This window comes from Lithobates pipiens, unplaced genomic scaffold (assembly GCF_037356315.1).
Source record: "Lithobates pipiens isolate NorthernLeopardFrog02 unplaced genomic scaffold, aLitPip1_a1.2 Scaffold_25, whole genome shotgun sequence".
Taxonomy (NCBI): Eukaryota; Metazoa; Chordata; class Amphibia; order Anura; family Ranidae; genus Lithobates; species Lithobates pipiens.
Window position 1 is genome coordinate 244,791,230 of NW_027507787.1, and position 25,319 is coordinate 244,816,548.

General features: G+C 49.1%; 1 protein-coding gene and 1 non-coding gene across 2 annotated transcripts in view; both read right to left on the reverse strand.

The window, feature by feature from the left end:
• Nucleotides 1–25,319, reverse strand: part of ZMAT4 (zinc finger matrin-type 4) — a 1,011,964-nt gene that overhangs the window by 202,778 nt on the left and 783,867 nt on the right. The gene's annotated exons all lie outside the window — the stretch shown is intronic.
• Nucleotides 508–614, reverse strand: LOC143932532 (U6 spliceosomal RNA). The gene has a single exon (XR_013262957.1). It is a non-coding gene; the product is annotated as a U6 spliceosomal RNA (small nuclear RNA).

Sequence of the window (25,319 nt, forward strand, 5' to 3'; positions counted from 1 at the left end):
TTCCTTGAGTAGTCACCTACTTAATTAGGGGAGCAGCTTTTTATCAACATAGACAATTCGTTTTATCCACTATTTAGCTAGTTTTGACGCGGCGTACACTTTTTTATCTTGAGGGGGACAGCAAATTTACACTGCTGTACACTCGCTACTTTACATTGTAGCAAAAGTGTAATTTCTTCAGTGTCATCACATGAAAAGATAGAAGAAAATAGTTACAGAAAATGTGAGGGGTGTACTTACTTTTTATGAGATACTGTATATTATATTTACTTGTTTTAACTTTTTTTATATTTCCTTAGTGTCTTCCTGGTTTCTGGCCTAGGTCAATATGATGTCATACATCCCAGGAGTCTTCATTCTCAGCTAAGCACTCCCTCCTGCATGCATGCTTGAGCTAAGGGGCGGATGGATTTCAGGAAGTAAATGCTACACGAATCATCTGCCCTTACTCAAGATGGCTGCAGCTAGAAATGCTAGGGGGGGGGGGGGTGTTTTTTTTTTTTTTTTTTAAATATGGAACACTTCACGAATTTGCATGTCATCCTTGGGCAGGGGCCATGCTAATCTTCTCTGTATCGTTCCAATGTTTGTATATGTGCTACCGAAGCAAGCACCAGGAGGGTGTTTTTTTTAACCACTTGACCACCGGGCACTTAAACCCCCTTCCTAACCAGACCTATTTTCAGCTTTTGGTGCTCTCACACTTTGAATGACAATTACTCAGTCATGCAACACTGTACCCATATGAAATGTTTATCCTTTTTTTTCACAAAAATAGAGCTTTCTTTTGGTGGTATTTAACCACTTCCCGACCAGCGCACGACAATGTACGTCAACAGAATGGCACGGGCAGGCATATTGGCATACAGGTACGTCCAATATTCAATGCCGCCCTGCGCTGGTCGGGACCCCCGTGAGCCCGGTCGCGGGACCCGCGGACTCTATCGCCGCGGGCATCCCCGCTATCGTCTCACGGAGCGGCCGAATGGAGGAAATGCTGTGTAAACAACATTTCTCCATTCTGCCTAGCAACTAGTGACGCTGATCTCTGCTCCATGTGATTGGAGCAGAGATCAGTGTTCACTAAATGAAAGCCCAACCCCCCCACAGTTAGTAACACACCCCTAGGAACACTTAACCCCTACACTGCCACCCACTGGTTAACCCTTTCACTGCCAGTGTCATTTACACAGGAATCACTGCATTTATATAGCAGTGATTACTGTATAAATGACAATGGTCCCAAAAATGTGTCAAAAATGTCCGATGGGTCCCCCACAATGTCGCAGTCACAATAAAAATCGCTGATCGCCGCCATTACTAGTAAAAAAAAAAATAATAAAAAATTATTAATAAAAATGCTATAAAACTATCCCTATTTTGTAAATGCTATAACTTTTGCGCAAACCAATCAATAATCGCTTATTGCGATTTTTTTTACCAAAAATATGTAGAAGAATACGTATCGGCCTAAACTGAGGGAAAAAATGTTTTTTTATATATTTTTGGGGGATATTTATTATAACAAAAAGTAAAAAATAATGCGTTTTTTTCAAAATTGTCGCTCTATTTTTGGTTATAGCGCAAAAAATAAAAACCGCAGGGGTGATCAAATACCACCAAAAGAAAGCTCTATTTGTGGGAAAAAAAGGACGTCAATTTTGTTTGGGAGCCACGTCGCACGACCGCGCAATTGTCAGTTAAAGCGACGCAGTGCCGAATCGCAAAAAGGGGTCTGGTCTTTGACCAGCAAATTGGTCCGGTCTGCAAGTGGTTAATCACCGCTGTTTTTTTTATTTTTTGCGCTATGAATCAAAAAAAAGGAAAATTTGGTTAAAAAAAAAATCTTTGTTTCTGTTAAAATGTATTGGTGAGTATTGGGGAGTATTGGAGAGTATTGGGGAGTATTGGAGAGTATTGGGGAGTATTGGAGAATATTGGGGAGTAATGGCAGAGTATTGGGGAGTATTGCAGGGCATTGCAGAGTATTGGCAGAGTATTGCAGAGCATTGGCAGAGTATTGCAGAGCATTGGCAGAGTATTGCAGAGCATTGGCAGAGTATTGCAGGGTATTGCAGAGTATTGCAGGGTATTGGCAGAGTATTGCAGGGTATTGGCAGAGTATTGCAGGGTATTGGCAGAGTATTGCAGGGTATTGCAGAGTATGGCAGAGTATTGCAAGGTATTGCACGGTATTGCCAGAGTATTGGCGAACTATTGGGGAGTATTGATGGAGTATTGGGGAGTATTGTCAGAGTATTGCACAGTATTTCAGAGTATTGACAGAGTATTGACAGAGTATTGCAGATTATTGGCAGAGTATTGCAGATTATTGGCAGAGTATTGCAGGGTATTGTCAGAGTATTGGCGGACTATTGGGGAGTATTGGTGGAGTATTGGGGAGTATTGGCAGAGTATCGCGGAGCATTGTCAGAGTATTGCAGAGCATTTCAGAGTATTGACAGAGTATTGCAGATTATTGGCAGTGTATTGCACATTATTGCAGAGTATTGACAGAGTACTGCAGTGTATTGGCAGAGTATTTCAGGGTATTGCAGAGTATTGCACAGTATTGCAGATTATTGGCAAAGCATTGCACATTATTGCAGAGTATTGCACAGTAGTATGGGCACAGAGCAGCGCTGTGGGCTCTACAGATACAGCCCACAGCGCAGCTAAAACGATCTCTCCCCCTCTCCCCTCGCACTATACAGATCGGTACACAGAGGGGAGGGAGGAACCGGCATCATGTCATGACGCTGGTTTGTTTACAAGTGATCGCTCCGTCATTTGACGGAGCGATCACATGGAAAGCGGCCCCTACAAGCGGCCATTTATCACAATCCGTGATCTCTGGACCCGGTGGTCACATATGTTTGCGGGAGCGCACGAGAGCAACATTCTGGGAGGACGCCCACCCAGAATAAGCCGGCTGCTCTTTCGGCTATGGCCGGGTCGGCAAGTGGTTAAAGCGATTTCTCAACCAAAATAAAACATAGAGACAAGGATGGATGGGAGAGTTTGCTTTGAATATTAAAAAATTAATTGAATAGCGATTTCAGTTTGCGGTGCTCAGATACAGTTTAGTTCCGCTTCAATATTATCACATGACTTGGACCACACAAATGGGTGCATAAAAAAATTAAAGAACATTGAGAGTACATTAACCCAGAATATTTAACCCCCCCCCATTGTTGGAAATGATCTTTTATTTAAACAGTCTCTCAAAACCAACATCTTCAGTAATGTCCCCTCCCTTCCCCCCGACCCGGCCTTCTTCTCTACCCTTCTTATTCATTACAAAGTAATTAACTTTCACTCCCGGTAGCATCAGCACTGGATGCATAGTGGGAGCGGGAGCTGCCTCAGTTAACTTTTCACGTTAACCAACGGGTGATTGGTTGCTAGGAAGCCGGAGGGGTCCTAGCAACCAATCATCAGCATGTTAACATGAAAACTCCAGCAGCTCCCGCTCCCACCCTCCATCCAGTACTGTGCTGTCTCCCGCTCTCCGCTCTGCTGTACACTGGTATGTGTTCGTGTGGGGGAGGATGATGTGAAGTAGACAGAGGACTTTGCTTTGGGGAGGGAGCAGAGAACTTTACAATGTGGGGGTGGGGGGGTGAAGGGAGACAGAGGACACTGCTATAAGAGGAGGGGGGCAGAAGACACTACAGTGTGGGGGAGGTGATGTGGAAGGGGGAAGAGGACACTACTGTGGCGGAGGGGTGATGTGAAGGGGGGTTTAGGGCACTGCTATGGGGGGGGGTGTGAAGGTGGGCTGAGGACACTTCTTTGGGGGGGGGGGCAGAGAGCACTTCAGTGTGGGGTGATGTGAAGGGGTGGCAGAGGATACTGCTTTGGAGGGGGCATAGGACACTACCGTGAGAGGGAAGGGACACAGGGCACTGCTATGTGTGGGGAGAAAAGGACATTACTGTGTGTGGGGGGGGGGGGCAGAGAGCACTTCAGTGGGGGGTGATGTGAAGGGGGGGCAGGGAATACTGCTTTGGGGGGGGGCATAGGACACTACTGTGAGAGGGAAGGGGCACAGGGCACTGCTATGTGTGGGGAGGGAAGGACATTACTGTGTGCGGGGGGGAGGGGCAGAGAGCACTTCAGTGGGGGGTGATGTGAAGGGGTGGCAGAGGATACTGCTTTGGAGGGGGCATAGGACACTACTGTGAGAGGGAAGGGACACAGGGCACTGCTATGTGTGGGGAGAAAAGGACATTACTGTGTGTGTGGGGGGGGGGGGGGGGGCAGAAAGCACTTCAGTGTGGGGTGATGTGAAGGGGGGGCAGAGAATACTGCTTTGGAGGGGGCATAGGACACTTCTGTGAGAGGGAAGGGACACAGGGCACTGCTATGTGTGGGGAGAAAAGGACATTACTGTGTGTGTGTGGGGGGGGCTGAGAGCACTTCAGTGGGGGGTGATGTGAAGGGGGGGCAGAGGATACTGCTTTGGGGGGGGGGCATAGGACACTACTGTGAGAGGGAAGGGGCACAGGGCACTGCTATGTGTGGGGAGGGAAGGACATTACTGTGTGGGGGGGGGGGCAGAGAGCACTTCAGTGGGGGGTGATGTGAAGGGGGGCAGAGGATACTGCTTTGGGGGGGCATAGGACACTACTGTGAGAGGGAAGGGGCACAGGGCACTGCTATGTGTGGGGATGAAAAAAGGACATTACTGTGTTGGGGGGTGGGGGGGCAGAGAGCACTTCAGTGGGGGGTGAAGTGAAGGGGGGGCAGAGGATACTGCTTTGGGGGGGGCATAGGACACTACCGTGAGAGGGAAGGGACACAGGGCACTGCTATGTGTGGGGAGAAAAGGACATTACTGTGTGTGTGTGTGGGGGGGGGGGGGGGCTGAGAGCACTTCAGTGGGGGGTGATGTGAAGGGGGGGCAGAGGATACTGCTTTGGGGGGGCATAGGACACTACTGTGAGAGGGAAGGGGCACAGGGCACTGCTATGTGTGGGGAGGGACGGACATTACTGTGTGGGGGGGGGGGCAGAGAGCACTTCAGTGGGGGGGGGGTGATGTGAAGGGGGGGCAGAGGATACTGCTTTGGGGGGGCATAGGACACTACTGTGAGAGGGAGGGGGCACAGGGCACTGCTATGGGGGGAAAAGAAGGGGGCCAAGGCTTGCCTACCCCAATTTGGAACCCACTGGGTCTGGTTTGATTCGCCTCCTGTTTCTACTTGTTTGGTTTGGTGCCGGTAATTGGCACTCTATTATTATTTGATTACAGACCTCCACGATACAAAGAAGAAATAGAATTCATGTTTTGGTTACCTTACTGATTTCCGAGTTCCCATACTTTGCCATCCTTCTCAATGCAGGTTGCATCTCCTTTCTCTAAACCCATCAGATGGAGTATTGCCTTCTGACGGAGTACGACTACCCAGCAATCCTTTCATCAGGACGACCTGGGTTCGATCCCTTTGGGAAATGTGATTAAACACATATGTTCTTGACCTACGTAAACATGATCCCTCCGCAAAGCAAAAGCACTAATTTCTTGCTGCACTGAAGACTTTCATCCAGCTCTTAATCCAGAGTAGAGTAGACAATAATGAAGCAATTCTCCGCACTTTAAGAAGCCCGTGGTAAAGAGAGCTTCCTAATAAAATAATCTTTTTATATAACAGCTGGTAGGGATAAAGGTTTCAATAATTAAAACCTAACCCAGGCCTCCCCGGTGGAGACATTAATTATAAGTATCCGGGCAGGCTGACGATAGAAGAGGAAAAGTCATGTCTTGGGATGTGGAAGAGAACTGAATATTACTTCAGTGTATTTGTCTTCCCGGGCATATATATATTATACATTTTAATTAAACCGCAGACTCAGGGAATGAAGGAAGGAAGACTCGGAGAAGGAATACGCAGATACATGCCTATGAATGAATGAATGAAATACTTATATAGCGCACAATGCGAACTGAATCACCTCTAGGGCGCTGGTAACCTGATACGAAGTCAGCACAAGCAGCCATGTCACGGTCAGGGGTCAGGCTCGGAGACCAGTAGCTATAGCAGTAGAGAGGCTCCCACCGACCAGCAGGGCAAGTATGCAAGTAGTTCAACCTGGCCTGGAGGACCACCTAACCGGTATTCACCAGAGCTCCTGATGGTGGAGATGGGGTTTTCTGCATGTTAGTACCAGGTCGCGGTCCTCAGGATCGCCCCACCAGGAGGTGAGCAAGCCAGGATCCAGTAGTATAGCAGGTCAGGATCAAGCAGAAGTGTAGTCAATAAAACAAGCCAAAGTTCGGTCAGGGGTCCCTTATTTCAAAGGTTCCCTCACCCAAGATGGCCGTCAAAGTCTATCAAGAGTTCGGTGTCCGATCAGACTAACTTCCTCTCTCAAGGCTTTGTATAGGGGGCCGGGTGTGTGTGCGTCACGTACCTGGGGGAGAGATGGCACCAGGATGCAGTATGGTAAGACAAGCCCTCAGCAGTAGTGTGATGCTTTGGGCAATGTTCTGCTGGGAAACCCTGCCTCCTGCCATTCATGTGGATTTTGCTTGACACGTACCACCTACCTAAACATTGTTGTCCACCCTTTCGTGGAAATGGTATTCCCTGATGGCAGTGGCCTCTTCAACGGGATAATGCGCACTGCTAAAAATGGTTCAAGAATGGTTTGAGGAACACAAAAACTTGTTTCTGAGTGTTGACTTGGCTTCCAAATTCTCCAGATCTCAATCCAATTCTTGTTCATCTGTGGTATGTGCTGGAAAAACAAGTCTTGGTCCATGGAGGCCCCACCTCGCGACTTACAAAGGATCTGCTACTGGCGGATTGGCGCCAGATACCACAGCATACCTTCAGAGGTCTAGTGGAGTCCATGGCTTGACGCGTCAGGGCTTTTTTGATGGCAAAAGGGGGGCCTACTCAGTATAAGGTGGGCGGTCATAAAGTCTTGGCTAATCGAGATATATATATATATATATATATATATATATATATATATATATATATACACACAGTATCTCACAAAAGTGAGTACACCCCTCGCATTTTTGTAAATACTTTATTATATCTTTTTCATGTGACAACACTGAAGAAATGACACTTGTCTACAATGTAAAGTAGTGAGTGTACAGCTTGTATAACAGTGTAAATTTGCCGTCCCCTCAAAATAACTCAACACACAGCCATTAATGTCTAAACCGCTGGCAACAAAAGTGAGTACACCCCTAAGTGAAAATGTCCAAATTGGGTCCAATTAACCATTTTCCCTCCCCGGTGTCATGTGACTCATTAGTGTTACAAGGTCCCAGGTGTGAATGGGGAGCAGGTGTGTTAAATTTGGTGTTATCACTCTCACTCTCTCATACTGGTCACTGGAAGTTCAACATGGCACCTCATGGCAAAGAACTCTCTGAGGATCTGAAAAAAAGAATTGTTGCTCTACATAAAGTAGGCCTAGGCTATAAGAAGATTGCCAAGACCCTGAAACTGAGCTGCAGCACGGTGGCCAAGACCATACAGCGGTATAACAGGACAGGTTCCACTCTGTAAAAGGCTTTGCCATGGTCAACCAAAGAAGTTGAGGTCACGTGCTCAGCGTCATATCCAGAGGTTGTCTTTGGGAAATAAACGTATGAGTGCTGCCAGCATTGCTGCAGAGGATGAAGGGGTGGGGGGTCAGCCTGTCAGTGCTCAGACCATACGCTGCACACTGTATCAAATTGGTCTGCATGGCTGTCATCCCAAAAGGAAGCCTCTTCTAAAGATGATGCACAAGAAAGACCACAAACAGTTTGCTGAAGACAAGCAGACTAAGGACATGGATTACTGGAACCACGTCCTGTGGTCTGATGAGACCAAGATAAACGTATTTGGTGTCAGATGGTGACAAGCGTGTGTGGGGGCAACCAGGTGAGGAGGACAAAGACAAGTTTGTCTTGTCTACAGTCAAGCATGGTGGTGGGAGTGTAATGGTCTGGGCCTGCATGAGTGCTGCCGGTACTGGGGGGCTACAGATCATTGAGGGGACCATGAATGCCAACATGTACTGTGACATACTGAAGCAGAGCATGATCCCCTCCCTTCAGAGACTGGGCCGCAGGGCAGTATTCCAACATGATAACAACCCCAAACACGACGACCACTGCCTTGCTAAAGATGCTGAGGGTAAAGGTGATGGACTGGCCAAGCATGTCTCCAGACCTCAACCCTATTGATCATCTGTGGGACATCCTCAAACGGAAGGTGGAGGAGCGCAAGGTCTCCAACATCCACCAGCTCTGTAATGTCATCATGGAGGAGGGGAAGAGGACTCCAGTGACAACCTGTGAAGCTCTGGTGACCTCCATGCCCAAGAGGGTTAAGGCAGTGCAGGAAAATAATGGTGGCCACACAAAATATTGACACTTTGGGCCCAGTTTGGACATTTTCACTTAGGGGTGTACTGACTTTTGTTGCCAGCGGTTTAGACATTAATGGCTGTGTGTTGAGTTATTTTGAGGGGACAGCAAATTTACACTGTTATACAAGCTGTACACTCACTACTTTACATTGTAGACAAGTGTCATTTCTTCAGTGTTGTCACATGAAAAGATAGAAGAAAAGATTTACAGAAATGTGAGGGGTGTACTGACTTTTGTGAGATACTGTATATATTCTGATGGAAGGGCTTTAGGAAGTACTAAAGTTTAAAGCGGAGGTCCGCCAAATTTTATTTTTTATTTTTTTAATAGTCAGCAGCTACAATTTACTGCAGCTGCTGACTTTTAAAATAAGGACACTTACCTGTCCAGGGCGTCCGCGATGTCGACACCCGAAGCCGAACCATCCCTCGGTCCTCGGATTCCTCCATCTTTGGTATGGGAATCAGGAAGTGAAGCCTTGTGGCTTCACTTCCTGGTTCCCTACCGCAAATGCGCAATCTGAATGGTCCCTGCTGTCTCTGGGACCTGTGTGTCTCCCAGCAGACAGAGGGTGGGGGGCGGGAAGTGGTGTAGGTCACCGCGGTGATCTATGCCCGGAAGTGGGTGCAAATACCTGTATTATACAGGTATGTGCACCCCCCGAAAGGTGACAAATGTGACACCGGAGGGGGGGGGGGGTTCCAAAAAGCGGAAGTTCCATTTTTGTGTAGACCTCCGCTTTATGGTGCACAATACTAGCCCCAGGAGATGGAAACCCATTGCTGTACCACCGATTGTCACCATGCTGCTCAGTGTAGCACTGCTGAAAAACTTCCAGCCAGTGCTGCCGAGTTAAACATATGTCTGATCGCAGCCCTCGGGGGCTGTAGATTGCAGTTGCTTGTGTCCTGTCTGACGTTCGTTCGTCTTTTTGTGCTATCTTTCAGAAATGACTGTGCAGAATTCCGGCATAATTCAGCAACTATAAACTCACACTCAGGGCCGGTGCTACCACTAGGCAAACTTGGCAGCCGCTTAGGGTGCCCTGCTGCCTAGGGCGCCCAGCCACTGGTGTTCCTACTCTCTTCACTCTGCAGCAAGCAACGAAGTCTCAGCATCAGCATGCAGCCGCCGCTCTGTTCACACACAGTGTCAGAGGCGCAGGACTGTGTCTGTACCTCATCTCCTGAATGAATGGAAGCAAGCAAACATTCATTGATGGGCGCAGGTAGGCTGCATTTGATGGGCGCAGGTAGGCTGCATTTGATGGGCGCTGGTGAAGCTACATTGATGGGTGCTGGTAGGCTGCATTTGATAGGGTGCTGGTAGGCTGCATTTGATGGGCGCTGGTAGGCTGCATTGATGGGCTCTGGTAGGCTGCATTTGATAGGATGCTGGTGAGGCTGCATTGATGGGCGCTGGTAAGGCTGCATTTGATAGGGCACTCGTGAGTCTGCATTGATGGGCGCTGGTAAGGCTGCATTTGATAGGGCGCTCGTGAGGCTGCATTGATGGGCGCTGGTAAGGCTGCATTTGATAGGGAGCTCGTGAGGCTGCATTGATGGGTGCTGGTGAGGCTGCATTTGATAGGGCGCTCGTGAGGCTGCATTTGATAGGGCGCTCGTGAGGCTGCATTGATGGGCGCTGGTAGGCTGCATTGATGGGCGCTGGTAGGCTGCATTTGATAGGGTGCTGGTGAGGCTGCATTGATGGGCACTGGTAGGCTGCATTTGATAGGGTGCTGGTGAGGCTGCATTGATGGGTGCTGGTAAGGCTGCATTTGATAGGGCGTTCATGAGGCTGCATTTGATAGGGCGCTCGTGAGGCTGCATTTGATAGGGCTCTCGTGAGGCTGCATTGATGGGCGCTGGTAAGGCTGCATTTGATAGGGCTCTCGTGAGGCTGCATTGATGGGCGCTGGTAAGGCTGCATTTGATAGGGCGCTCGTGAGGCTGCATTGATGGGCGCTGGTGATGCAACATTTATGGGCACTGGTAAGGCTGCATTTGATGGGTGCTTCATTTAAAAGGTGAGTTTTACATGGGCAGGGGGAAGGGGGTGGAGCCAGGGGGGCGTCAAAATGAGGTTTCACCTAGGGTGTCAAAAATACTTGCACCAGCCCTGCTCATACTGCAGAAAATCCTGGAAAGTTTATACACCTTTTTTTTTTTTTTTTTACAGTTCCACCGTGTAAGATGAAAATCCTCAGCAATGCCTTCGTAGTAAAAATTCGGATTTCTTAAAAAGGCGGCCTGCAAGGGTATCTGTGTCAGCGGAAACATCCTGTGCAGGGAGGATTATATCCTCCGGGGATCAACCGTAACATTATAAATACATCTGTCTGACTCATCGTCATTTACTATGCAAGCGGTAATCAGATGTCATTCTCTCCTTATTACTAGGTATGGCCTTTTACCGGCTCCTGTTATTTACACACAGATACAGTATATATATATATATATATATGGAATTATTTTATATGAAGAAATGTCATTTGCAACAATCTCATAACAACATGATAATCACTATACTAAGCAATAATTATTACTTGTGTTCGGGTCTCACTAATAACATCGTTGGCTCCGTATTACATCTCTTTGTTTCTTATAATGATGTGATCTGCTTATATTTCTGGAAATGTTTATATGTTTTCAGTTGCTGTTTTCTATAAGACCGGCCATTGTTGTTTTACCGGCCTTTTAAGGCTCGGTTCACACAGGGGCGACTTGTCCAGGCGACTTCGCCGCCTGACAAGTCGCCCCCGTTCTGTACTACGGAACCGTTCTAATAGGAGTGACTCGAGTCGCTCCGACTTAGAAAAAAGGTTCCTGTACTACTTTTGCAGCGACTTCGGGCGACTTGCATTGACTTCTATACAGAAGTCGTTTTGCAAGTCGCCGCTGAGGTCGCGGCGCTGCAAGTCATGCCGCGTCCTGTGTGAACCGAGCCTAAGACCGTATCACCTCTAATTCCGACAACAAAACCCGTCGGATTTTTTTTTCCGTCGGATTTTGTCCGAAACTTGTGTTTTATACACGCGGGTCGGACAAAGTTGTCGGAAAAATCCCATCGTTCGTAACGCCATGACGTTATTTGCGTTACGACGGGACTACGTTCAGGCTAAGTAGCCAATAGCTTTGGTCTAGGGAATTTGATCTGAGCATGCGTGGACGCTTTGTCCGATCAGACTTCTCTACAAACGATCGGATCCGATCGGATCATGTTGTTGGAATATTTTATAGCCCTGCTCTAAAACTTTGTCCGTCGGATATTCTGACAGAAACAGTCCGATGGAGCCCACACACACAGTCGGATTATCGGACAACGCGGTCCGATCGGACATTTTCCAGGGCTAAGACAGCTCAGCTAAGACAGCTCAGAAAGGAAAGGTCATACCTAGAAGCTCACAGTTATAAATATCCCTTTTCACTGCCAGACCCAATTTGCCATTTTTTTTTTTTTTTAACACGTTAAACCATTTTTATTTTATTTTTTTATTTGAATTTATTTATACATTTTAATATGTTTTGTTTTTATATGTTTTATAATATTTATATAGTATTTAACTATTATTTATATATTGTTTGTTTTATATATTTAACTATTATTTATATGTTTGTTTTATATATTTTAAATATGACTATTATTTATTTATCTTAATTCATGTTTTATTTATTAAATTTTTTTTTTTTTTTTTTTAATTGTTTACACTTTTGCACACACATTAAAATCTGCATTGTTTGCTACGGTAGTAAGGATGGTAAACACCCATGAAAAGTATATATATTTTCTGAAAGCGGGGGCCCGGGAGAATAAAATGGTGATAGTGTAGTTGACATTTTTTGTTTGTAGGATATTTGCGCATTTATTTATTAAACGCACATTTAAAGGAAGGAAATACATTAAAATGATTTTTTTTTAATACAAACTAACACTATTATGCCTAATGTTGTTGGTAAAATCTAAAAGATTGGGTTGCGTTAGGTAAATATGCAAAAAAAAAAAAAAAAAAAAAACTATACACAAAATTCTCCATAGGTGATCACTCCCAACACACTCCTCGCCTATACATACTGCCCACTGTCATACACACCGCCCCCCCCCCCCACTCATCTCCTGTACAAACCACCCACCAAAATACCATCCACACTCCTCTCCTGTACTCACTGCCCACTATCATATCCTCCGAACTTCTCTCTTGTACATACTGCCCACTCTCATGCCCTCCACACCCCTCTCCTGTACATACTGCCTACAGTCATACCCCCCCCCCCCCCCACACCCCTCTCCTGTACATACTGCCTACAGTCATAACCCCCCCACACCCCTCTCCTGTACATACTGCCTACAGTCATAACCCCCCCCCACACCCCTCTCCTGTACATACTGCCTACAGTCATAACCCCCCCCCACACCCCTCTCCTGTACATACTGCCTACAGTCATAACCCCCCACACCCCTCTCCTGTACATACTGCCTACAGTCATAACCCCCCCCCCACACCCCTCTCCTGTACATACTGCCTACAGTCATAACCCCCCACACCCCTCTCCTGTACATACTGCCTACAGTCATAACCCCCCACACCCCTCTCCTGTACATACTGCCTACAGTCATAACCCCCCCCCACACCCCTCTCCTGTACATACTGCCTACAGTCATAACCCCCCCCCACACCCCTCTCCTGTACATACTGCCTACAGTCATAACCCCCACACCCCTCTCCTGTACATACTGCCTACAGTCATAACCCCCCCCCCACACCCCTCTCCTGTACATACTGCCTACAGTCATAACCCCCCACACCCCTCTCCTGTACATACTGCCTACAGTCATAACCCCCCCCCCCCCACACCCCTCTCCTGTACATACTGCCTACAGTCATAACCCCCCACACCCCTCTCCTGTACATACTGCCTACAGTCATAACCCCCCCCCCCACACCCCTCTCCTGTACATACTGCCTACAGTCATAACCCCCCCCCCCACACCCCTCTCCTGTACATACTGCCTACAGTCATAACCCCCCCACACCCCTCTCCTGTACATACTGCCTACAGTCAAAACCCCCCCCCCCACACCCCTCTCCTGTACATACTGCCTACAGTCATAACCCCCCCCCCCACACCCCTCTCCTGTACATACTGCCTACAGTCATAACCCCCCCCCCCCCCCACACCCCTCTCCTGTACATACTGCCTACAGTCATAACCCCCCCCACACACACACACACACACTCCTCGCCTATACATACTGCCCACTGTCATACACACCGCCCCCCCCCCCCCCACTCCTCTCCTGTACAAACCACCCACCAAAATACCATCCACACTCCTCTCCTGTACTCACTGCCCACTATCATATCCTCCAAACTTCTCTCTTGTACATACTGCCCACTCTCATGCCCTCCACACCCCTCTCCTGTACATACTGCCTACAGTCATAACCCCCCCCCCCCACACCCCTCTCCTGTACATACTGCCTACAGTCATAACCCCCCCCCCACACCCCTCTCCTGTACATACTGCCTACAGTCATAACCCCCCCCCCACCAAACACACACCCCTCTCCTGTACATACTGCCTACAGTCATAACCCCCCCCCCCCACACCCCTCTCCTGTACATACTGCCTACAGTCATAACCCCCCCCCCCCCCACACACACACACACACTCCTCGCCTATACATACTGCCCACTGTCATACACACCGCCCCCCCCCCCCCACTCCTCTCCTGTACAAACCACCCACCAAAATACCATCCACACTCCTCTCCTGTACTCACTGCCCACTATCATATCCTCCAAACTTCTCTCTTGTACATACTGCCCACTCTCATGCCCTCCACACCCCTCTCCTGTACATACTGCCTACAGTCATAACCCCCCCCCCCCACACCCCTCTCCTGTACATACTGCCTACAGTCATAACCCCCCCCCCCCCCCACACCCCTCTCCTGTACATACTGCCTACAGTCATAACCCCCCCCCCCACCAAACACACACCCCTCTCCTGTACATTCTGCCTACAGTCATAACCCCCCCCCCCACACCCCCTCTCCTGTACATACTGCCTACAGTCATAAACCCCCCCCACACCCCTCTCCTGTACATACTGCCTACATACTGCCTACAGTCATAAACCCCCCCCACACCCCTCTCCTGTACATACTGCCTACATACTGCCTACAGTCATAACCCCCCCCCCACACCCCTCTCCTGTACATACTGCCTACAGTCATAACCCCCCCCCCCACACCCCTCTCCTGTACATACTGCCTACAGTCATAACCCCCCACACCCCTCTCCTGTACATACTGCCTACAGTCATAACCCCCCCCCACACCCCTCTCCTGTACATACTGCCTACAGTCATAACCCCCCCCCCCACACCCCTCTCCTGTACATACTGCCTACAGTCATAACCCCCCACACCCCTCTCCTGTACATACTGCCTACAGTCATAACCCCCCCCCCCCCCCACACCCTCTCCTGTACATACTGCCTACAGTCATAACCCCCCCCCCCCACACCCCTCTCCTGTACATACTGCCTACAGTCATAACCCCCCCACACCCCTCTCCTGTACATACTGCCTACAGTCAAACCCCCCCCCCCCCACACCCCTCTCCTGTACATACTGCCTACAGTCATAACCCCCCCCCCACACCCCTCTCCTGTACATACTGCCTACAGTCATAACCCCCCCCCCCCACACCCCTCTCCTGTACATACTGCCTACAGTCATAACCCCCCCCACACACACACACACACACTCCTCGCCTATACATACTGCCCACTGTCATACACACCGCCCCCCCCCCCCCCCACTCCTCTCCTGTACAAACCACCCACCAAAATACCATCCACACTCCTCTCCTGTACTCACTGCCCACTATCATATCCTCCAAACTTCTCTCTTGTACATACTGCCCACTCTCATGCCCTCCACACCCCTCTCCTGTACATACTGCCTACAGTCATAACCCCCCCCCCACACCCCTCTCCTGTACATACTGCCTACAGTCATAACCCCCCCCCCACACCCCTCTCCTGTACATACTGCCTACAGTCATAACCCCCCCCCCCCACCAAACACACACCCCTCTCCTGTACATACTGCCTACAGTCATAACCCCCCCCCCCACACCCCTCTCCTGTACATACTGCCTACAGTCATAACCCCCCCCCCCCCCCACACACACACACACACTCCTCGCCTATACATACTGCCCACTGTCATACACACCGCCCCCCCCCCCCCCCCACTCCTCTCCTGTACAAACCACCCACCAAAATACCATCCACACTCCTCTCCTGTACTCACTGCCCACTATCATATCCTCCAAACTTCTCTCTTGTACATACTGCCCACTCTCATGCCCTCCACACCCCTCTCCTGTACATACTGCCTACAGTCATAACCCCCCCCCCCACACCCCTCTCCTGTACATACTGCCTACAGTCATAACCCCCCCCCCCCACACCCCTCTCCTGTACATACTGCCTACAGTCATAACCCCCCCCCCCACCAAACACACACCCCTCTCCTGTACATTCTGCCTACAGTCATAACCCCCCCCCACACCCCTCTCCTGTACATACTGCCTACAGTCATAAACCCCCCCCACACCCCTCTCCTGTACATACTGCCTACAGTCATAACCCCCCCCCCCACACCCCTCTCCTGTACATACTGCCTACAGTCATAACCCCCCCCCCCCCCACACCCCTCTCCTGTACATACTGCCTACAGTCATAACCCCCCCCCCCCACAACCCTCTCCTGTACATACTGCCTACAGTCATAACCCCCCCCCCCCCCCACACCCCTCTCCTGTACATACTGCCTACAGTCATAACCCCCCCCCCCCCACACACACACACACACTCCTCGCCTATACATACTGCCCACTGTCATACACACCGCCCCCCCCCCCCACTCCTCTCCTGTACAAACCACCCACCAAAATACCATCCACACTCCTCTCCTGTACTCACTGCCCACTATCATATCCTCCAAACTTCTCTCTTGTACATACTGCCCACTCTCATGCCCTCCACACCCCTCTCCTGTACATACTGCCTACAGTCATAACCCCCCACCACACCCCTCTCCTGTACATACTGCCTACAGTCATAACCCCCCCCCCCCCCCAAACACACACCCCTCTCCTGTACATACTGCCTACAGTCATAACCCCCCCCCCCCCCAAACACACACCCCTCTCCTGTACATACTGCCTACAGTCATAACCCCCCCTCACACCCCTCTCCTGTACATACTGCCTACAGTCATAACCCCCCCCCCCCCACACACACACACTCCTCTCCTATACATACTGCCCACTGTCATACCATCCACACTCCTCTCCTGTACATAATGCCTACAGTCATATCCCCCCACACACCTCTCCTGTACATATCGCCCCAACAAAATACCGTCTGCACTCCTCTCCTGTACACACTGCCCACTGTCATACACTCCGAACTCCTTTCCTGTACATACCGCCCACTGTCATACCTTCCACACCATGAGCAATGATAGGCTGCACTGATGGGCAATGATACGCTGCACTGATTGGCAATGGTATGTTACACTGATTGGCAATGGCATGCTGCTCTGATAGTCTGCACTAATGGGCACTGATAAGCACTGATGAGGCTGCACCGATGCCCAATGATAGGCTGTAATAATGGGCACTGATAAGGCTGCATTGATGACCACCGATGAGGCGGAACTGATAAGCTGCACTGATGGGGCTGCACTGATGGACACTGATGAAGCTGCACTGATGGGACTGTACCGATGGGCACTGATCAGCTGGACTGATGGCCACTCATGAGGCGGAACTGATGGGCACTGATGGGACTGTACTGATGGGCACTGATCAGCTGCACTGATGGGCACTGATGAGGCTGCGCTGATGGCCACTGATAGGCTGCACTGATGAGACTATACTGATTGGCTATACTGATGAGGCTGCACTGATGGGCAATGATAGGCTGTACTCATAAGGCACTGAAAAGCACTGATGAGGCAGCGCTGATGGCCACTGATGAGGCGGAACGGATAAGCTGCACTGATGGGCACTGATAGGCTGTACTGATGGGACTGATTGGCAATGGTATGCTACACTGATTGGCAATGGCATGCTGCTCTGATAGTCTGCACTAATGGGCACTGATAAGCACTGATGAGGCTGCACTGATGCCCAATGATAGGCTGTAATAATGGGCACTGATAAGGCAGCATTGATGACCACCGATGAGGCGGAACTGATAAGCTGCACTGATGGACACTGATGAAGCTGCACTGATGGGACTGTACCGATGGGCACTGATCAGCTGCACTGAAGGCCACTCATGAGGTGGAACTGATGGGCACTGATGGGACTGTACTGATGGGCACTGATCAGCTGCACTGATGAGGCTGCGCTGATGGTCACTGATAGGCTAAATTAATGGGCACTGATAGGCTGCACTGATGAGACTGCACTGATGGGCAATGATAGGCTGTACTCATAAGGCACTGAAAAGCACTGATGGCCACTGATGAGGCGGAACGGATAAGCTACACTGATGGGCACTGATAGGCTGTACTGATGGGACTATACTGATGGGCACTGATGAGGCTGCACTGATTAATGCTGCACTGATGGGTACTGATATGCTTTAGGTTATTGTTAAAGTTGTTATTGATATTTATTTTTTGAACTTAATTCTGAATACAACATTTGACAGTGTAATTTCATGAGATCATTTACGAGGGCGTGTTTAGGGGTGGAATTAGGGGCGGGGCATTGTAGGGGTTGGGTGGGGCAACTGGTGACGAGTAACTCTTAAGCCGCGGACACATGACCGTTTTTCCATCAGAATAAACTCCGACAGATTTTTCTGATAGAGTTCCGCTGAAACGGTCTTGCCTACACGCGATCGCACCAAAGTCTGATTGTTTAGAACGCAGTGCCGTACAACACGTACGACGGGACTAGAAAAAAGTTCAGTAGCCAATAGCTGCCCTTTGCGTCGTTTTTGGTCCGTCGGAATAGCACACAGACGAACGGTTTTCCCAATAGGAATTGATTCCGTCGGAAAGATTTAAAACACGTTCTATTTCTAGGTCCGTCAGAATTTTCGGGGGGAAAAAAAGTCTGATGAGGCCCCACACACGATCGGAATATCCAATGAAAAGATTCCGTCTGACTTTTTCTGGCCGAAACATATGCCGCATAAAGGCTTAGCTGGTGGCTCAGGACTTGACATTTTGAGCCCTGGAATAAACTATGCCCCATCTTTGGTGTCTACAGAGAAATAGCATCCCATGGTTAATATCAGTGGGAGCAATAGTGCCCCATCATTGGTGTCAGTGGGAGGAATAGTGCCCCATCATTGGTGTCAGTGGGAGGAATAGTGCCCCATCATTGGTGTCAGTGGGAGGAATAGTGCCCCATCATTGGTGTCAGTGGGAGGAATAGTGTCCCCATCATTGGTGTCAGTGGGAGGAATAGTGTCCCATCATTGGTGTCATTGGGAGGAATAGTGCCCCATCATTGGTGTCATTGGGAGGAATTGTGCCCCATCATTGGTGTCAGTGAGAGGAATAGTGTCCCATCATTGGTATCAGTGGGAGGAATAGTGCCCCATCATTGGTGTCAGTGTGAAGAATAGCATCCCATCAATGGTGTCAGTGGGAGGAATAGTGCCCCATCAATGGTGTCAGTGGGAGGAATAGTGCCCCATCATTGGTGTCAGTGAGAGGAATAGTGTCCCATCATTGGTATCAGTGGGAGGAATAGTGCCCCATCATTGGTGTCAGTGAGAGGAATAGTGTCCCATCATTGGTATCAGTGGGAGGAATAGTGTCCCATCATTGGTATCAGTGGGAGGAATAGTGCCCCATCATTGGTATCAGTGGGAGGAATAGTGCCCCATCATTGGTGTCAGTGAGAGGAATAGTGTCCCATCATTGGTATCAGTGGGAGGAATAGTGTCCCATCATTGGTATCAGTGGGAGGAATAGTGCCCCATCATTGGTGTCAGTGAGAGGAATAGTGTCCCATCATTGGTGTCAGTGGGAGGAATAGTGCCCCATCATTGGTGTCAGTGAGAGGAATAGTGTCCCATCATTGGTATCAGTGGGAGGAATAGTGTCCCATCATTGGTATCAGTGGGAGGAATAGTGCCCCATCAATGGTGTCAGTGGGAGGAATAGTGCCCCATCATTGGTATCAGTGAGAGGAATAGTGTCCCATCATTGGTATCAGTGGGGGGAATAGTGCCCCATCTTTGGTGTCAGTGAGAGGAATAATGCCCCATCTTTGGTGTCAATGGGAGGGATTGTGCCCCATTTTTAGTGTCATTGGGCGGAATTGTGCCCCATTTTTAGTGTCATTGGGCGAAATTGTGCCACATTTTTGGTGTCAGTGGGAGGAATTGTGCCCCATCTTTGGTGTCATTGGGAGGAATAGTGCCCCATCTTTGGTGTCAGTGTGAAGAATAGCATCCCATCAATGGTGTCAGTGGGAGGAATTGTGCCCCATCATTGGTGTCCTTGGGCACCATCTTTGATGTCAATAGGAGGAATTGGGACCCATCTTTAGTGTCACTTGGAGGAATTGTGCCCCATTTTTAGTGACATCGGGAGGAATAGTGCCCTATCTTTGGTGTCAGTGTGAAGAATAGCGACCCATCAATGGTGTCTGTGGGAGGAATTGTGCCCCATTTTTAGTGTCTGTGGGAGGAATAGTGCCCCATTTTTAGTGCCATCGGAAGGAATTCTGCCTCTTCATTGGTGTCAGTGGAAGAAATGATGTCCGATTGTTGGGATCAGTGGATGAAAATAATGCCCCAAGGGCCAGATAAAAGCAAACAAAGGGCCCCAGTTTGGAGACCTCTGGCCTAATAGAATAAGGCTCTACATTGGGTTTGTTATGGGAGATATAAATGGACTGTTTCATAGTTTCATAGTTAGTAAGGTTGAATAAAGACACCAGTCCACCCAGTTCAACCTGAGTGAGTGTCTACAATTGTCCCTATCCCTGTACATTGCACCCTCACATCGGTCCCTACCCTCAAGGAGCCCACAATCCAAGGTCCCCATTCATATACTAGGGGCCAATTTTGGTCAGAAGCCAATTAACCTACCGGCATGTCTTTGGATTGTGGGAGGAAACCGGAGTACCCGGAGGAAACCCACGCAGGCACAGGGAGAACATGCAAACTCCAGGCAGGTAGTGTCATGGTTGGGATTTGAACCAGCGACCCTTCTTACTGCTAGGTGAAAGTGCTAACCACTACACCACTGTGCCGCCCTGTTATTACTGAACTTTTTTTTTCTGAAAATGCCGGTTATTTGGCTGTTATGGCAATCCACTGTGCACTGACCTGCGCATGCATATACATCAGGGAGGCGAGTTCCCCCAATCGGCATACTTGTTACCGGTCAGCGATGGAGGACAGGAACGCGCCGGGCGGCATAATGCCGTCTTCTGCGTCTCTCCCGATGGTCTTCTCTCTTACCAGACCGCTTGGCGTTTCCGTAGAATAGCGGAAAAGGTATTAACGTGAAATACGTCTCGGGACAGACAGTCCTTCTCTGACTGCAGCGCAGATTATAGAATCAATATGAAGAGAAGATTTGCTCTGGCTTCTCTCTCTCGCCATCATCAATCTCCGGCATTATAAAGAAAAAGAAAAAAAATCAATACAAAGTCTTTTACCTTTACTATCTAACCCCAATAAAAACGGGGAATATAAATCTACAGCCGACTCCACTCATCCCTGATCTTCAATGTGCTGCACAATTTCACAACACACAAAATATTAAAAAGAACAAGTGCAGGGGCGGACTGACAACTCATGGGGCACCTGGGGCAATAGGAGATTATGGGGGCCCCCGGGCAATAGGAGATTATGGGGTCCCCCGGGCAATAGGAGATTATAGGGTCCCCCGGGCAATAGGAGATTATGGGGTCCCCCGGGCAATAGGAGATTATGGGGTCCCTGGGGCAATAGGAGATTATGGGGTCCCCCGGGCAATAGGAGATTATGGGGCCCCCCAGGGCAATAGGAGATTATGGGGTCCCCCGGGCAATAGGAGATTATGGAGTCCCCTGGGCAATAGGAGATTATGGGGTCCCCCGGGCAATAGGAGAATATGGGGTCCCCCGGGCAATAGGTGATTATGGGGTCCCCCGGGCAATAGGAGATTATGGGGCCCCCAGGCAATAGGAGATTACGGAGCCCCCGGGCAATAGGAGATTATGGGGTCCCCCGGGCAATAGGAGATTATGGGGTCCCCCGGGCAATAGGAGATTATGGGGCCCCCGGGCAATAGGAGATTATGGAGCCCCCTGGCAATAGGAGATTACGGGGCCCCCGGGCAATAGGTGATTACGGAGCCCCCAGGCAATAGGAGATTATGGGGCCCTCGGGCAATAGAAGATTATGGGGCCCTCGGGCAATAGGAGATTATGGAGCCCTCGGGCAATAGGAGATTATGGAGCCCTCGGGCAATAGGAGATTATGAGGCCCCCGGGCAATAGGTGATTATGGGGCCCCCGGGCAATAGGAGATTATGGGGCCCTCGGGCAATAGGAGATTATGGAGCCCTCGGGCAATAGGAGATTATGAGGCCCCCGGGCAATAGGTGATTATGGGGCCCCCGGGCAATAGGAGATTATGGGGCCCCCGGGCAATAGGAGATTATGGGGCCCCCGGGCAATAGGAGATTATGGGGCCCCCGGGCAATAGGAGATTATGGGGCCACCGGGCAATAGGAGATTATGGGGCCACAAACTATACACACAGACACACACACAGTATACAATCACACAGTATACACACACACACACACACACACACACACAGTATACAATCACACACACACACAGTATACAATCACACAGTATACACAGACACACACACACAGTATACAATCACACACACACACAGTATACAATCACACAGTATACACAGACACACACACACAGTATACAATCACACACACACACAGTATACAATCACACAGTATACACAGACACACACACACAGTATACAATCACACAGTATACACAGACACACACACACAGTATACAATCACACACACACACAGTATACAATCACACAGTATACACAGACACACACACACAGTATACAATCACACAGTATACACAGATATGTTTCTATTGGCTGTGAAGGTACTGGAGAGGCGGGGCAGGAATAATCTCGGGATTTTTAGACCAAAAAGATGTCGGTAAGGGACATTTCAGAGACAGATGTAAAAAAAAAAAATGGGGCCACACAGTATACACAAACACACAGTATACAACCACACAGGTTACACATACATGTACACACAGTACACACAGATAGACCAAAAGGATGTCGGTAAGGAACATTTCAGAGGCAGATGTAAAAAAAACTCAGATTTGTACATACTGTCTCTGGTTTTACTGAGGCTGGCAACCTTGGCGGGGCCCCCTAGTGGCCCCTGAACGAGCGCATAACTTTATACGATCGCGTCTCACATCGTCCTATTACTACAGCATCGGTGCTGCTGACGTGATAACGGGGGAGGGTATGGAGGTTTTCTAGTCTTCCCAACACTAGGGGGGAAGCTTAAAGTGATTGTAAACCTCAGACATGAAATCTGAACAAAGCATACCCCTCTATAAGTGTGTACTCGTCTCGCTCCAGAGCACTAAATGTTATTTCTGTCTGCGGTCTCCTTCCTCTGCTGTCAGCAGGAGTCATTTCTTTCTGACAAGTTTTCGAGAGATAAAAGGGTGACAGGGGAGGGAGCCCCGGGACACAGCCTGTGATTAACAGCCTCAGATCTGTCCCCTGTGTGCTGTGTGAAGGGGGTGCGTCGCCCTTTCCTTCCAATCAGCGCTCGCTGACCTCTGCAGAGTATAACTTCAGCTCCCTGCCCCCTGCTTTCTGACAGCTCAGACAAGCTGTATACATTCTTGACTTTAAACGGCTGTAGAGAGGAGAAGACCACAGATAAACAGGTCCGACTTATGTAGGAGGATTTTTTTCATCTCTGTGTATCACCTGAGCCCAGTCACTTCACTGCAGGGGTGGACTGACCATTCGGGCACTCTGACACTGCCCGAGTGCCCTCCGGGCCACTAGGGGGCCCCATCAGGGTCGCCAGCCTCAGTAAAACCAGAGACAATATCTAAAAATCTGTGTTTTTTTTTTTACATCTGTCGCTTACCGACATCCTTTTGGTCTAAAAATCCTGAGATTATAGCTGCCCCACCTCTCCAGTACCTTCTCAGCCAATAGAAACATGTCTGTGTATATTGTGTGATTGTATACTGTGTGTGTTTGTGTATACTGTGTGTGTTTGTGTATACTGTGTGATTGTATACTGTGTGTGTTTGTGTATACTGTGTGATTGTATACTGTGTGTGTGTGTGTCTGTGTATACTGTGTGATTGTATACTGTGTGTGTGTCTGTGTATACTGTGTGTGTGTGTGTGTCTGTGTATATTGTGTGATTGTATACTGTGTGTGTGTCTGTGTATAACTGATAACTAAGATGATTTTTTTTTTTTTTTTTTTTTTTACATCTGTCTCTGAAATGTCCCTTACTGACATCCTTTTGGTCTAAAAATCCCAATACTATAGCTGCCCCGCCTCTCCAGTGTCTTCTCAGCCAATAGAAGCATGTCTGTGTATACTGTGTGTACATGTATGTGTATACTGTGTGATTGTATACTGTGTGTACATGTATGTGTATACTGTGTGATTGTATACTGTGTGTACATGTATGTGTATACTGTGTGATTGTATACTGTGTGTGTGTGTATACTGTGTGTACATGTATGTGTATACTGTGTGATTGTATACTGTGTGTACATGTATGTGTATACTGTGTGTACATGTATGTGTATACTGTGTGTACATGTATGTGTATACTGTGTGTACATGTATGTGTATACTGTGTGATTGTATACTGTGTGTCTGTGTATACTGTGTGTACATGTATGTGTATGCTGTGTGATTGTATACTGTGTGTGTGTATACTGTGTGGCCCCATAAGCTCTGATTGCCTGGGGGCCCCTTAGTCTCCTATTGCCTGGGGGCCCCATAATCTCCTATTGCCCGGGGGCCCCATGAGTTGTCAGTCCGCCCCTGATGCTCACACATCTTGGGCGGAGGGGCAGGGGCGCAATATGGCATGTTCGCTCCCTGGGCTCTAGAGGACCTTGGTCCCGGTGTCCTATCATATAAGGTCCTCCATCCAAAAGTGTCCGCTGCATACTGCGCATGCGCAGTACACAGCAACACAGATTCCGAAAATTGCCGAGGATGAACGGCGCCTGCGCCGTGAGTCCAGGTTCTATCCCCACCATCCAAGTGGACATAGAGTAGGAATATAAAAGAGCCGAGCGCAGCGAGGCCGAGCCCGAAGCGTGGCGAGCGAAGCGAGGGGCCCTCTAATATTCACAACCCTATGTCCGCTTGGATGGTGCGGCTACCACCTCCACTCACGGCGCAGGCGCCGTTCAGCTTCGGAGATTTTCCGAAGCTTCGTCATGCGCAGTACGGGGCGGACACTATATGATGGCCGGACACTATATGGCAGAACACCGGCACTGGTTCCTATCACCAGTGCAAAGAATGCATGCAATGCTAATTTTAGCCCCAATACAAGTAATCCCTACTCATCAACCTAAACGAATTTAAGGAGCGAATCTCGGCAGGGCTTTGATCTCATCTTAAAGCGGGAGTCCGCTGGGAGTCCGCGTTTTTTTTTTTAAAAAGCCAGCAGCTACAAATACTGCAGCTGCTGACTTTTAAAATAGTGACACTTACCTGTCCAGCGCGCCCGCGATGTCGGCGCCCGAAGCCGATCTCTCGATCGTCTCTCGGGTCCTGCCGCCGCCATCTTGGGTATGGGAATCAGGAAATGGAGCCTT